This window comes from Pteropus vampyrus, unplaced genomic scaffold, assembly GCF_000151845.1.
Source record: "Pteropus vampyrus isolate Shadow unplaced genomic scaffold, Pvam_2.0 Scaffold353, whole genome shotgun sequence".
Classification (NCBI taxonomy): Eukaryota; Metazoa; Chordata; class Mammalia; order Chiroptera; family Pteropodidae; genus Pteropus; species Pteropus vampyrus.
Genome location: NW_011889134.1, coordinates 857,443 through 868,177, shown reverse-complemented (window position 1 = coordinate 868,177; position 10,735 = coordinate 857,443). Strand labels below are relative to the sequence as shown.

The following is a 10,735-nucleotide window of genomic DNA, read 5'->3' as shown; positions in this document are numbered from 1 at the left end:
TCAACACCTTTTGCAAAGATGAAATGAGATAGCATCTAACATTTAAGAGTAATGGTTGTTGTTATTGATAGGAAAAGAGATGGAGAGTAGTCACTGAGTGGTGGGAACAGAGTTTTAGAAACAGTTTGAGAATTTTTTTTGAAGGGAAGGGACCTTTTAAATTTTTGGACATCCTAGAACCTTGGGGAAAAAATTCCAAGATTACTCTGGCTACTATATTAAAATTAAATTGTGGGAGCTCAAGCTTGGAAGCAGGGAGATAAGTCAGGAGGTCATTTCAGTAATTCAAGACAGAGTTGGTGGTAGCTTAGCCCAGGTGATAGTAGTGGAGATGCTGAGATGTGGATGGAATCTGGATATATTTAATATAGAGTCTACAGGATTTCTTACAGGATTAGAAATGAGATGTGAGAGAAAGGAAGGACTCAAGAACGATTCTCCCCTGAGGAACTAGAAGAATGGGGCTGCCATTCACTGGGATAGGAAGACTATGGGCAGAGCAGTAGAATATCAGGATACCGTTTTGGGTGTCAGTTAAATGGTCATGGATAAATGTTGAGTAGGCATGTTAGAGTATGGTGCTCAGTGGAGAAGTCTGAGCTGGAAGCATACATTTGGGAATTGTAATATCTCTGTGATATTTAAAGTCATGAGACTGGAGGCGCTCATCAAGAGAGTAAGATTGTGTTTATAAAAGAAATCCTAGGACTGAGTTTAAGAATAAGAGAATGGAGAGAAAAGGCTAAGTCAGCAAAGAAGTAAGAAGAGAGGATAAAAAGCCGGATTATGGTGACCTGGGAGCCAATGAATGAGTTTCCAAGAGAAGCAATAATCAGCTGTGGAGGTAACCCTTGGATTTAGGTAATGTGGCAGTCAAGAGGAGTTTCTTTGGAAGGATCTGAACAAAAGCATCATAGCAATGAGATTAACCAAGAATGGCAGGAAAGGCTTTGGAGATAGCTAGTATCAGCAAGCATGGAAAAACTCCAGGAAGTTTAATGGAAAAGGAAGGAGAGAGCTGAGACCATAACTGATAGATAATTGGGGCCAAAGAGGGATTATAAATAACAATGGGATAGGTAATAGCAGGTTTATATGCAAATAAGAATAACACAGTAGAGAGAGGAAAATTAATGATGAAGGGTTATGGAAAATTACTGGAATCATGTTCCCATGGAGATAGGAAGGGATTCATCAAGGGCACTGGCAAGGTTGCCCTTAGGAGCTAGGACAGTTCGACTACAATAACAAGCAGGAAAGCCAACTACCAGAGTGTGGATGTTGGTGGGGATATCAAGGAAGTTCCCTTCCAGCTGCTTCCTTTTCTCAGTGAAATGGAAAGCAAGCCCATTAGCAGTGAGTCATTGGAGCTCTACTGAGTGAGTTAAAAGTGTGAAATAGTTGTCGCATAGAGAGTGTGAGAGCGAATGCACTAGGGAAATACAGAATGATTAAGTGCCCACATGATATTTATGGACATGGGCATAAAGTGAAAGCAATCAGCATGGTGGTGTTTTCTCTAATCACTTTTTTGCTGCAAGGGGACAGCAGTAGGGTAAGCAGAGAGCTGAATAAACCAGGGTTGTGGTACCTGCAAAAGTGTTGAAGGTGTGTTCAGGGGAGCAATCTTAATGATTGGCCATAGAGTTGACTTGTTCAAACATTTGCTGAATACTTACTGTAATCGCAGCAGCAATGTAATAAAACTGCTTCCACAGTTTAAAGTTGCCAAGCCTCTCAAGTGACCCCGATTGATCTTCTACTGAGCACCCCACCTCCCTGGGGCAATGGCCCTGGCAGGGACCAGGCACCAAATAAGACAGAGCTGCCACCTCTTGGCCAGTTGCTGCAACCGTAAATACTCCGGGCCCACATCTTCAACTAGTTCCTCACTGCCCTCTAGGTTGATGGTAAAAACAGTGATCTGGCTAAGGACAATGACCAAAGCTGGTCCTGTGGGGCCACTACCTCTGCCTTTCCCCAGTCCTCAATTTTCCTTATCTCAGTAGCAAGCAAAGTAATCTCTATTAAGGAACACTCTTTTCCTGGGAAGACTGAAAAACCCTGAGTGTTTGGAGAATTCAGTCTATATATCATTCTTAGTTTCTATGAATTACAGTTTAAAGACTTTGTTTACCTATTTTTCTTTGATAGTATGAGTATACAATGTGAAAGATAAGGGTATGTAGCATGAAAGTCATGGGTAGTAGGAAAGCCTGATGGCAGTCCCCAGCCTTTGTTCCATAGATTCCTCATGAGTTTTGGCCATATGAATGAATGGTTGGGTTTATTTTGCATAGGGTACAACTTAAAGACTCTGTTTTCTCTTCACGATGTGGGCGAATGGTTTGTTAGTGATCCCAGGAATCTTCCTTTGTTATGTAGGTTTCCGTGGTCTGGCAGCCATATATTACAAGCTCTGAATACAGCTTGATTTAACATTTAGTTCTCATGCCTCCTCCATACAGTACATTTATTCATCTCTTCAAATGAAATTTCAAGAATTAGAGAGATAGCTAGGAACAAGATATATAACGTTTCTCTACTCATAGAATCATGGAAATTTCTATCTGACTAATGAGCGAGGCTAACGATAAACATATAATTTCATGTCATTGTAAGTGTTTTGGAAAAATAGAACAGAACAAGGAGATAAGAGAGCATTGGAACTGAAAGGCAGTTGGGGTGAGGGAGAGTGACTGGGTAAGTTGATTAGGAAAAGCTTCCTATGTAGGGTTGCCAGATTTAGCAAATAAAAATATGGGACTCCAGTTAAATTTGAATTTCAGATAAACGATTAATACTTTTCCAGTATAAGTATGTCCTATACAATATTTGAGACATATGTGTACTAAAAAATTACTTGCTATTTATGTGAAATTCAAATTTAATGATGTTCTGCATTTTATCTTGTAACTCCTATGAGGCCCCCATGAATGAGATGCGAGAGCCCCCAGGAGAGAAAACAGGAAGTGCAAAACTTCCCAGGCAGAAATCAACTTTGCTTATTCAGAAAGAAACCCAGTATGGCTGAAATAGAGGGAGTAGGGAATAGCAGTAGATATGATCTCATAGAGGTGGGCAGTGGCCAGATCATGTGGGATTCCAGGTCAGCGTGAAGAGTTTGTATTTTATTCTGATCTGTGGAATTTTAAGGCATGCCCTCAGCACTGCAATTATTCATTTCCACGAATATTTCAGTTTAGTATTGTCTACTTTGTCTTCCAAAAATTCATTGAAATCTCTCTTGTCCTGTGTCTTCCTTGTCTCTTTTTTAATTTTAATTTTTATTTTAAATTTTTGCCCTAACTCAGTTTTAAATTCCTTTACAGTTACTCTAGTGGGTGTGAGGTAGAAGGAGAAATAAATGTCTATGGACAATCTGCTATTTTTAACTAGAAGTTTTAAATGGACAAGTTTGATGAGACAAAGGGAAAAGTGCAGAGAATGGGGAATTATCTGGAAAGGGGCTCAGATGGTACAGGGTAGGGCTGGGCATACAGAGAAGCTTCAGGGTACTGAGCCCCTGGGCTGAGTGAGCTGAGAAAGGTACAATCCAAAGGCTTGCAAGGAGGCTGGACCACTCACGGTATAATTAATTTGACCACTTCGTAACTTTTTTCTAATATTCCTGTTTGAACCAACTATCATACATTTAATCAACTTTATACCTACTTTTTTAAAACTAAGCATGAGGATCAAAGAGCAAAGCTCTTCCTACCTAACCTGTAAAACTCTACTTTCCCCTGTTACTTTTTGCTGATTTCCTCTCATGATTACAGGGTCTCTAACAGAACTTGGAATCATTTCACCATTAACTAAATATACGTGTTAGAAGGCCTGATCTCACATAGATACATCCTCATGTTAAAAACAAACAAACAAACAAACAAAAACAAAAAACAAGCAAACAAAAAAACAATTGCTGTCATGGAAAACTGTCACATAAAATCATAAGCTTAGAAGGACCTAGATATTGTTTAGCTTGTATTTCTGTGCCTTGCAGTGAAATTGTACTTAGGAAGTGACTTCAAATGCTCATTCACAACTACTGACAGATGGTGTGGATAGAGGGACAGCACTGGAGTTGGTGTTATAAGACCTCTGGTGGTGTCCCCAATCCCATGTTGCCTGGTAATGAGCTAATTGCAAAGATTCTCAGCTTCTTCGTCCATAAAATTACACAAATATTTGCTCTGTCCATTTCATAAGATTGTTGTAAAATCAAATGTGGTAAAGAGATATGCAGCTCCTGTGTTCATTTACAACTGCCAAGATATGGAAACAACCTAGATGTTCATTTATAGGTGAATGGATGAATATGTGGTACATATATACAATGGAATATTACTCAGCCATAAAAAAGAATGAAATCTTACCATCTGTGACAACATGGATGGATCCAGAGGATATTATGCTAAGTGAAATAAGTCAAGCAGAGAAAGACAAATACTGTATAGTTTCACGTATATGTGAAATCTAAAAAGCAAAACAGAACAAAATAAAAACAGACTCATAGAAACAGAGACCAAAGGGATGGTTACCAGAAAAGTTGGATTGGTGGGATGGGTAAAAAGGGAAAGAGGAATATATGAATAATATTGTGATAAATTTACACAGTGACAGATAAGTACTAGAATTAGTGGGACATGGAACTAATATAAACAATATAAGATTGTATACCAAGCATACTTAAATAAAAATTCAGATCAAAATATTTCATTAATTGTATACTACGCTAGTATATTCAAAGATAAGTTAATGGAATTTTCCGGGAATTTTGCTATATTTTATATGAGATGTGAAATTAAATGCAATACATTCCTTGATCTTATGAAACTTAAAATTTAGAAAAATCTGCCTTTTTTTGACACTGAAATTTGCATCTTGAATTTGAAGTAACTCAGTACATACTTCTCTGATTCCTGTGTATTTCCATTAACTCTATTTTGCTTTTTTCTTTATCTATGTAGAGTTTCTCTAACTTTTAAATAAAGGCTTGAAAAGCTTAAATGCAGAGGAAACAACCCAAATGTCCATCAGCAGATGAATGAATAACAAAATGTGGTACATACATACAATGGAATATCATTCAGCCTTAAAAAGAAAGGAAATTCTAACACATGCTACAACATGGATGAAACTTGAGGACATTATGCTAAGTGGAATAAGCCAGTCACAAAAGGACAAATACTGTACGATTTCCCTTATATGAGGTACTTAGATTAGCCTAATTCAGAGAGACAGAAAGTAAAACGATGATTGTCAGGGCCTGGAAGTAAAAGGGTTATTGTTTAATTGATATAGAGTTTCAGTTTGCAAGATTAAAAGAGTTTTAGAGATGTACGATGGCGATGGTCGCACAATAATGTGAATGTACTTAATGCCCCTAAACTGTATGCTTTAAAATGGCTAAAATGGTAAATTTTATGTTATGTATATTTTACCACATTTTTAAAAATGGGAAAAATAAAACAGTTTAAGTGCATCGTAAAGGTGTAATTCCAATAGTATGCTCAGAAATAAAATCAGGTGTGCATGTTTCTCTAGAGTCTTACATATCTGCTGCACAAGAGTAAGTGTTCTATACATTTGTGGGACTTGTTAAATTGCACTGGATTTCTACATATCAACTTTTCAAGTGATTTCAATGAATTGTTCTGAAGGCTGAGTTTTCTGGACAAAGTTTGAAGGAGTTATAAGAAAGATGACTGAGATATCTTTTAATAAATACTATGTTCCAAATATATGTTAGAGAAAAAGGAAGAATTGTAGGGGCTAAACTTTCAAAAATAAAGTCATTTCAGCGGCATTGTATTTGTAGCCTTCTAAATGACTGAGATTTCTGGTAAATGACAGCCCTTCCACTAGCAGGAACCTTAGGCAATCATCTGGCCCAGCCCATACCTTCAGGCAGGTAAGATATCATCCCATTTTTGAGTCATTCCTGTGCCCAGAGAGGTAAAGAAAATAACTAGAGGAGTGGCATCTGGAACTTGGGGCTCATGCCCCGCAAGACCTGTGCTTATTTCTACTACGCCATGCTCTGTTTTATGTAACTTCTCTGAGTCTCTGTTTTTCTAGCAAATTCTAGAGTTAAAATATTAACCATCGGAATTATTGTGTAAAAATTCTTTGAGTGTCCCAGGCTGTTGCTTATCTAGGAAAAGGTAGGTAGTTCAAAAGCTTTTACAGAGTTGATGTGGTTATCTGAAATCGAGTTCTAGATTCAGTCTAAAGACAGGAATCTGAGCATGTGATCTTGGATGAATTGGTTAACCTCTCTGAATCTCAGATTCCTCATCTGTTTAAAAACATGCTCAATTCAAAGTATTTTTGTGAGTCAAATGAGATTTGTTTGTAAACACATGTTGCATAATATAAAAAAAATGGTTATCAAAATGAATCCAAGGAGTTTCAGGGTTCCCCCAGACCCTCTTAGGAGGTTTAAGAGATCAAAACTATTTTCATGGTAATATGAAGACATTATTTGCCTTTCTGCACTATAAATCTCTCACAGTATGCGGTAAAGTCCCAAGAGCTTGCATGATATATGATATTGTAACAGACTAAAAGCAGAAGCAGGTAGGAGATGTCCCACTCTCTTCTATTAGGTTAGATATTAAAGAGATTTGCAAAAATGTTAAAGAATTTGACTCATTTTTAATTTTTGTTTTGAAGATATAGTTATTTTTCATAAAATGTTATTTATGTTAAAATGTAATGGGTTATTACTATTAGTTTAGGTTAATTAATAAATAGTTTTATTTTTTTAGTTCTAATATTTAATATGGTAAATATTGACAAACCACATAAACCAAAGCTCTTTGAGAGTCTCATTATTTTCTAAGAGTGTAAAAATTCATCCTGAGACCCAAAAGTTTAAGAAGTACTGTACAAAGAATAGATATTTTTACTTTATGTCATTGACCTTTTCTTTAAAAAAAAATTATCATATGATAAAAAAAGGATGCATTCTTCTTATGAAAAATTTAGAAAATTCTAGATATTATAAAAAAGAAAACAAACATTATCAGTAATCCCACAATACAAAGAATAACTATTACCATTTTTGTTGCATTTTCTTCAGTATCCTTTAACTGTCAGTATCTGTGATTTCACCTGGCTTCAGAGTTTAAATTGGGATGACATGAAGAGTTTTAGGCAGTTATTTGCTGGCCCTTGGACCCACAGCAGGATGTTGACCCAGTCCCAATTATCTCTGTTGTGTCTTCTTCAGGTAGTATCTCATGTGTGCTTATCACTGAACCTTCTCCGTTACCACAGATATCACCATTCCCTCTCCTGCTCTGCCCTCTTTGGTGACCGGTAGCTGCTCAAGTCTCCACAGCTTGCTTCAGAGGATACCTCAGTTTCCCCAATCATGTATCTCTGAATGGGCTCTGCTGGGCACCTCTGCCTTTGCTGGGTGGCCACTAGTGCTGAGCCAGAGCTCTTGGGCTATTGACCTGGTGGATTCTGGGCCAGCAGGAATCAGTCTTGGGTGCCAAAAAACCTTGCTGTGGGCAAAGCCTACTTCCTCAAATGGCATTTTGTCCTATGGGTGTTGATGATATATGCTTTTACTGAAAGTAATTCTCTTTTTTCTTACCATCTTACCCGCTTCAGTCCTTGCCATCTTTCTAGTCCTGAGATATAAACCACTGAAGCTCTGGAGATGGGGCAGCTTATACTCTGAGTGTTACTATCACCAGAAACAGCCCTCTCTCTGATGATCAAGGTTCAGTGCTTTAGACTTAATACTTTAAAGCAGCAGTTCTTAAACTTTTGGGTCTCAGGATCAATTTTCATTCTCAAAAATTAATGAGAACCAAACAAACAAGAGACTCATGGACATGGACTATAGACTAGTAGTTACCAGAGGGTAGGAGGTGAGGGAGGAGGCGAGAGGTAGATGGGGTAAAGGGGGTTAAATATAGAGAGTAAGGGTAGTGTGAAGTGGGTAAAGGGGATCAAATACATGGTAGCTGAAAGAAACTGGACTTTTGGTTGTAAACACACAGTAGAATATACAGGTGTTAAATTATAATGTACACCTGAAAATTATATAATTGTATTAACCAATGTTATCCCAGTAAACTTAATTTAAAAAAATTAATGAGAACCTCAAACAGCTTTTATTTATGTGGTTATAGCTATCAATATTTACCATAATAGAAATCAAACTGAAAAATTAATTCATCTAAAATAACAGTAGTAACTCATATTTTAATATAACATTTTAATGAATAATAATCATAAAGCCATATTTTTTGTGAAAGTATCATGAAAATTTTATCTTTATAAAAAATGTGAATATCTCAATGAAAATGATAGGATCAAATTCCTGCTTTGTTTGATCTGTAGTTCTTAAATTTTATTTTTAAAATTTTTATTTATTTTTTTGTTTTTTTGTTTGTTTGTTTATTTAAATTGAAGAAGTGATTTAATTTTTCCCCCATCTACCTTTCCGCTGTAGTTCTTAAATTTTAAAAAGTAGGTGTTGATTTCTAAATTTGCAAAATTGCTTAAGAAACAGAATAGTTTTCTCAATTCTGACTTTACCTACATTATTTTCAATCTGCAGGACAACCCTTTCCTTGCCTTTTAGCGCAAAAAGACAGCAAAATATTTATAGAAAATTGAAAACAATTCACTGCTCCGAATTTGAGTTTGTTTTTTGTTTTTTTCCTTTTTAGGGAGTTGACACGGGTTCATGGTTGTGATTCTGATATTATATACATATATGTTAGTCATGATTTCTATTGGTAAAATGGATCTCAAGTCTTACAGCTAAAGTAAATATTTTTAGATTTCAAAATACTTTTTATTTCAAAGAACTGTATGAGGTCCAGAAATCTCCACTAGGGATCTCAACAGCCAACCATATTTGTCTTGTCTGCCCAGAGAATTAGAAAGAGAATGCTAAGTCAGCCTCTTATTTCTCAGAACAGATGCAGCTCAGAATTAGATCGAAAATGATACAGGTTGGTCTTTAGAACTGAAGTATATCATGTGGAGCCTCTCCACATGAGAGCCACAAACATTTTAAGATTTGAGAAACCCTAAAGGAAAAATCCAAAGTTCCGTCAGAAAAGTGACCTCTGAGCAGCTCCTTGATTACTTGCTTTGAGAACTGCATAAAGAAAAAGAAAAGTGGTTTATTTTGAAGCCTAGACTAAATTCAGGCTTACTTAGATGGCAGGTGTGTTAGTAAATCTCTAATGGTGCATATTAAAGACACTCAATTCAAGTGAGTGAAAATGTCCATCACATAATTAGAAAAAGGAGGATTTTTTCAGGCTTGTCTGTACCTAGGTCCCTCTCCTTCTTCTTTCTTTGTCCAACTCTTTCCTCTGATTTTTGTTCCTTTGTTAGTTTCATCTCTCAAATTCTGTCATGTGGCAGCAAAGTCCACATCAACTCTAAGGTTAGGCTTACAGTTTGACAACTGAATGAAAAAAAATTTCTCCACCTGTTTGGAAAATTCCAGGGAAGGACCATGTAGATCAAACCGAGTCCCATCTCAGAAGGAACAGAAAATTCTGATGAACAGCTTTGGGACGAAAGCAATTTTCTAAAACATGAGATAAGGAGGCAGGGGAATGTTGATATCAGAAAGTGCCCGTGCATCAGGTAGACTTATTCTATCATGAAACGAATGCCTTTTAACATCATTATTCTCTACTCGATACTTCTTTGAATAAGATCAATTTGCTGATGCCAGAAGAATGGTTACTTCAAGATCTTGTAAAGATCAAGTTACCTAACTTCTCTACCTCCGTTTCCTCATACTAATACAGCTTACTAATACTATATTTCATGAGGTAGTTGTTAAGATGAAATGTTTAGAACAATATTTGACACACAGTAAATGTTAAATAAATAGCTTAGTCCCCAGCAGAGAGACTAGGCTAATGGACAGAGTTAGGGCTTTGAATATCCATTGACATAAGGTACACATTGGGAGATAGACAGGGTTGTAAATGCTGGAAAAATTCACCCATCTGGTAGAGCAAGATGAATAATGGCTATGAAATGGAAACCATAGGTGGCAGTCTGGGCAAAGCAGTTAGCATTCAGGGTCTGACATACTTGCCCTGAACCAGAGGCAGTACAATACCACTCTCTCCCTGGCCTTCTCTGAACATTTGGAAATATGGGGGTAGGAAGTTATGGTTGACATTGTGTCTTGGATGTGTCGTTGGCATTTAGTGTCTGGGGATGTAGAGCTTGGGATGGTCCTACACAAAAAAGAATTATTCCTAAAATGCCTAAAGCACCACTACTGATGAAAGAAACCAGAATGATCTCAATAGGCAGGTCCCAGAGTGACAGAATATGTAAGAACCAAGATATTGAGCAATCCAAGTTTCAGCGGTTGAGGTCAGGCACCAAGCAATAAGGCCTCTAGCTACCTGGCTTTCAGGGCAGGATTCCTGTCTTAATGGAGGAAGCAGAGACTGGAAAAAGCAAATGTGGAGCTCCGAGTACACAGGAGCAGAAACAAAAGCTCCAGACATTGAACAGCATTGGACAGTTTATGCAGGACCATGGCCAACAGGCTTATCTCTGAGTTCTACCTCAGCTCTGCTGCCTAAATGCTTTGAGATTTTATTTCCCTGAACCTTGATTCCCTCTTCTGTAAAAGAATAGCATCTACCTCATAGGGATGCTATAAAGGTCAAGTGTTTATCATGGTACCTGACACATTTCCTTGACTAAACATTGTAAG

The 10,735-nt window shown here is 37.1% G+C and overlaps 1 protein-coding gene across 5 annotated transcripts in view; it reads left to right on the top strand.

Moving 5' to 3' along the window:
- The window catches only part of GCM1 (glial cells missing homolog 1), a 52,297-nt gene that overhangs the window by 23,167 nt on the left and 18,395 nt on the right, over window positions 1–10,735 (top strand). The window contains exons 6-7 of one of the 5 annotated variants that reach the window (XM_023522672.1): window positions 6,085–6,170; window positions 8,700–8,798. The exons of 3 other annotated variants lie outside the window; for them this stretch is intronic. The gene's annotated coding sequence lies outside the window, so the exon portion shown is untranslated. The remainder of the gene's footprint in view (window positions 1–6,084; window positions 6,171–8,699; window positions 8,799–10,735) is intronic. One more of the 5 variants, XM_023522670.1, reaches the window with a different exon arrangement.